This window comes from Mytilus galloprovincialis, chromosome 2 (genome assembly GCF_965363235.1).
Source record: "Mytilus galloprovincialis chromosome 2, xbMytGall1.hap1.1, whole genome shotgun sequence".
Lineage (NCBI taxonomy): Eukaryota > Metazoa > Mollusca > Bivalvia > Mytilida > Mytilidae > Mytilus > Mytilus galloprovincialis.
In genome coordinates, this window is record NC_134839.1 from 64,906,118 (window position 1) to 64,911,334 (window position 5,217).

A 5,217-nucleotide genomic window follows, 5' to 3' on the forward strand; every position below is an offset into this window, starting at 1 on the left:
ACGGTTACAGGGTAGCAGAGATTTGCATGCTATAATCCAACCGTATTCTTTGTGTTCTTCTCCAAAGTTATTTAACATACCTTAAAGTCTACTTTATAATGAGAACTTGGATCTGGATACACATAGTACCACATAGTTTGGTTCATTGATGTTGCGAGTCATCTTAGAAAAGAACTCAGATTTGAGGATATAGATAGGGCCTAAGATTAAAGTGTTATGACGTCAAACGCAATATATTTGAAAAAAAATAAACAGATTTAGGAATGAACATTTATTTGTCTCTTACATATATATAATATATATATTGACTTTTAAATAATATGTTTTATGTCTTTCATATAACCGTGTTGCCTGTTTTCATCACAAAGTAAGTTCAAAGAATAATTATATTTTTTTTAATATATTTATTCGTCGAGTTTTGAAGTATCAATTATCAATAAACTCAACGGACTATAGGTATGACTGTCATCATTACTTACTAGTCAAATTCAAACATTGTGTGCATTATAACTAGCAGCTTATAATCTGTAAGTGAACCTAAGTTTTTTTACATAATAAAACGAAAATGATATGAGATATATATTCCTGCCACAATAAATCCAAAAATTAAGGAACTGTGCTTTCATTAATGTTCATATAAAATTTACAGTGAAGCCTTCATCATGGGGCAATATCTCGCACCTATCAGCAAGTGTACTACTACCACTTTGAGCGAAACCCTTTATATGTTTGCATATAAATTGATTCAAGACCGTAAAAGTAATAAAAAAAAGTTTTCAAAATGCATTTGAAGATGTTTAACTTGAACATAAAAGGCGATTTCTACATAAGGAAAAGCCTGTGCAAGGTCAGGAATATGACAGTTGTTTTCTATTCGTGTGATGTATTTTTACAATGGTAAAGTACCTTTGCGACTTTTGGTCCTGTGACTTTTTGTCAATCATCCATTATAAACACACATTTAGCTACCAACTTTAAGGAGCAAAATGAAATCTAGTTAATTTCAAAAAATATAAAGCTATAAAGACGAAACTTCCGTCACAATACTCTAACCTGGAAAGTCTTTGTCAAAGGAAAACATACTGAGAAACCGAGAATTAAAAAAACACGTCTAGACTTAATTAGGACAGAACAATATAACTTTAAGCGCATAATGTTTTATCAGACTTTTCAAATAACTTGTATTATTGTTCTGTCCTTGAAATTTCAGAACTTTATAAGTCTTCTTTTTAAAGATAAGATTTTCAACTGAAATTTCCTCTTTGCTAATGATCCGACCAGATATTGAATAGCTCTGATTCGCTGTCCGGGTTTAGCTTCACTTTTAGTACTTTTTGGGTTCATGAGCTCTTTTATAAAATTATGCATTATGTTTAAAAATGTTTAGCCTCGACATTATTTGCCGAATTTGATGCAATGTAGTTGCTAATGCTAATTAAACAAGACAAGACAAGACAATTTATTACAACTTAAGCACACGTATGGTGCTACAAGAGGATACATATTATACATTAAAAATTACTTATATAACTATACATTTGCAAGCAAGACACAATAAATCAATTAGTGATACATGTATCATATAATGAATTGGAATATATACAATATTTGGTTCATTTGTTTGCAAAAAGTAAAATCACAAAAATACTGAACTTAGAGGAAATTCAAATAGGAAAGTCCCTAATCACATGGCAAAATCAAATGACAAAGCACATCAAAAACGAATGGACAACAACTGTCATATTCCTGACTTGGTCAGGCATATTCAAATGTTGAAAATGGTGGATTTAACCTGGTTTTATAGCGCTAAACCTCTCACTATGTACGACGGTCTCATCAAATTACGTTGTATTTACAATGATGCGTGAACTTAACAGACATAATAAATAAAATAGTCAAAATATGGGTAGTACAGCAGTCATCATCGTGTAATGTTCGTAATTGAAAGATGGATAAAAAGTTATTTTAACGCTACACTGTAATATAATATGAATTATGAATAAACTGTTCATTGATACCAGGATTCAATTTTGTATTTAAGCCAGACGCGTGTTTCCTCTACAAAAGACTCATCAGTGACGCTCGAATAAAAAAAAAGTTGAAAAGGCCAAATAAAGTACGAAGTTGAAGTGCATTGATGACCAAAATTCCTAAAAGTTTTATTATTATTTTTCTAAATGTCTTAGAAACGTGCACACTTAATAGAATGTGCCAATACTGAGGAGACGATAAAGATATGAAGAAGATATTCTAGTTCCGGTAGTATCCTTAATCTCAATTTTACTGGAATGTATGAAATGCAAACACTCACTTGCATGTTGGCTATCGAGTGACAAGACATTCTCAATATGCTTTAAATGAAATTAAAAAACTGATGCTTTCTGGGCCGCTGTTTTTTTATTGAAATGATCCTGCTTCATATGAGTAAAGTACAAATCGGCATGTAGGGGTGTATTATTAGTATTATAAATACCGACAATGTGTTAGCATACTGTGGATTCATTTATTTTTGTGGGCTTGTATGGACAGTTTTTTATTCGTTTAACATTTAAATTCGTGATTCTGCTGTACCCACGAAATCAACGAAAATTGGTACCCAACGAAAAACAATGAATCTACAGTATCAAACAACCAACTCAACATATATATCGTCGACCAAAAAGTCCAGAATCTTCTGTGTAATTTGTTTAATTATTGTTGTTATTTACAAAGTAGGATTTGTCATGAAACATGTACAGAAACATTGCAATTTATACTGCATATCTTCTACGGTAGCTGAAAATATACTAATATGTTAGAGATATTAGCCATACAATACTTACAGGCGTGTATTATTTTGAGAGGTTCAATACTGCATTGTTATTCTTCATTTTAAATTGATTTTAAACAGAGACTAATTTATGGAACAGCTTGAAAATAGTGTTACATTCATTAAGAATATGTACAATTTATTGTGTTTTGTAAATACACTAGATACCAGTAATTGAATTTTATACGTTGGTTGTGCGTTGCGTCTATATAAGACTATTTCGTGACGCTGCGTCTATACAAGACTATTTCGTGACGCTGCGTCTATATAAGACTATCTAGTGACGCTGCGTCTATGTAAGACTATTTAGTGACGCTGGAATCAAAACAATGACAAAGTCCCAAAGGTATTGCAAAATATAGCAAACCCTTATCATTTCGAAACTTTCAATGTAAACAGTTCATTAATATATATGACCATATCAATGATAATTCACGTCAACACATAAATGCATACTACTCGTTTGGTTTCTATAATATGTATTGAATTTTTAAAAAAGGTTTATTGTTTTCTTTTATTACGTATGTCATCAAACATCATTAATTATGTGTTGGCATCAAGTCCCGTAGCATCCATTGACAATAAACACAGTAGTCGTATAATATTGCTTTCCTCGTAACTTAATACTCATATTCAAAAATTATGGAAACTGTGATTAGCAGCTTATAATCAAAATCTTTAATTGAAAAACAAAGGATATTGGGTGTTATTATCCTTGACAAAACATCAATACATGAACAGCAACAAATCAAAGGATCAGCGTTTTTATAGCTGCCTTATAATCTTATCTTTTTCGTGAAAGGTAACCTACGATTGAGGTTTGATTTGTTTTTACATGCTTAAATATGCAGTTCATAAGGGTTTAAACAGTGCATTAAACATGTTTAACTTGAAAATTTCAAGACGATGCATGTTCCGATCCTTCAAGTTACATTAGTCGTCGTCAAAGTCTCTAATGATTTGTTTATATTGAGAAATTATCTTTTCAAGAAACCATTGTTCTTATAACAAGAGTAACCGTATTTGATTTTAATTTTTAAATCATCGTTTGAAATTCATGTAACTATTGTTGATGTGTTGCTGATTTATTATAGTCCAGTCAATTTGTGCAGATTTTTGACAAAATTGCTCAGATTGTAGCAAAAGCATGAAATTTGGCACAGCAGTAGTATATATCATGAACATTTTAAGCTATGGACGCTCTATGAAAGTCGAAATTGGCGGAAGAGGTGGCCATTTTTAAAATGGCGGACGTTTGATCTCTTCAAATTAGTTTTAGAAAATCATGAAAGTTATCTTAGAGAAGATATTGACATGAAACCTGGTGGAATAACAGTATTGATTTCAATTGCCTTGTTGAACAAAATTTTTGAAAATGTTACCAATATTGAATGGCGGCCACCTTGAAAAATCTTGAAATTTTTAAGCCAAAATAGGTAAACGACTCTAAAGTCATAATTCGATAAAAATAAATATTCATTATATGTACATTGTTGAAAATATACAAATGCATTTGTATGAGCTATAAAAACAGGACAAAAGCGAATTTTATTTTACAAGTACAAATAAAGAAAAATACATTTTTGTATACCTGTCATTTATAACAGTTTGCTGATTACATGATAATTCGTTTTGTTGATATTGTTCATTTGAAAAAATCTCTGTCTATCATATTCTATCACATTGTCCTCCACATTTACACAGAATAGTACAACTTAATACTGCCTTTACATTGATAACCGTGTTCACTTGCTGCATGAAAGTTCGCATATAGTCATATGGTATAGTCATCACAGATGACAAGAACTGTCATCTGTGGACTTCAGATATTGAGTTTTTGGTAGCCATCTTATATGATGACCATTTTGAAAATATGAATTTCCAATATATCATTATTCGCCATTTTTATTAATTAACTGTTTGCATCTATACATTTTTGCTAATTTATATTGGATATGCACAAAGTGGTCAGATAAGGCATGCACATGTTTACGAAATAAAGATATCAGTATCAGAATTTCTGTAACTTACTCGTTTGCCTAAGTATCTTTTTAAAATATGATATAAATTATGACCGAAAGTTGTTGTTGGAAAGGATCAAAATTGTAGATTTGGAAAACACTGGAGCCAGATATCAAACGAACATAATGGACGAATAGACTGGAAGGAATGTATGATACGGCAAGAGAGGATATGTAAGGGTTCGCAAGGCCAAGCAGATACAAACAGAACAGACATAGACATTTGAGCTGACAATCACTCCTTTGATGCAAGCATACGAAGATTTTGGGGTTTGCATTGATTTTCCTTTCGCTCAAATTGAAACAGTGGAATGAAGGCTACGGAACTGCAGAAGCACTCCAAAAGCACAAGGCAAAATGGCACAAATCCTGTCAAACAAATTTTCA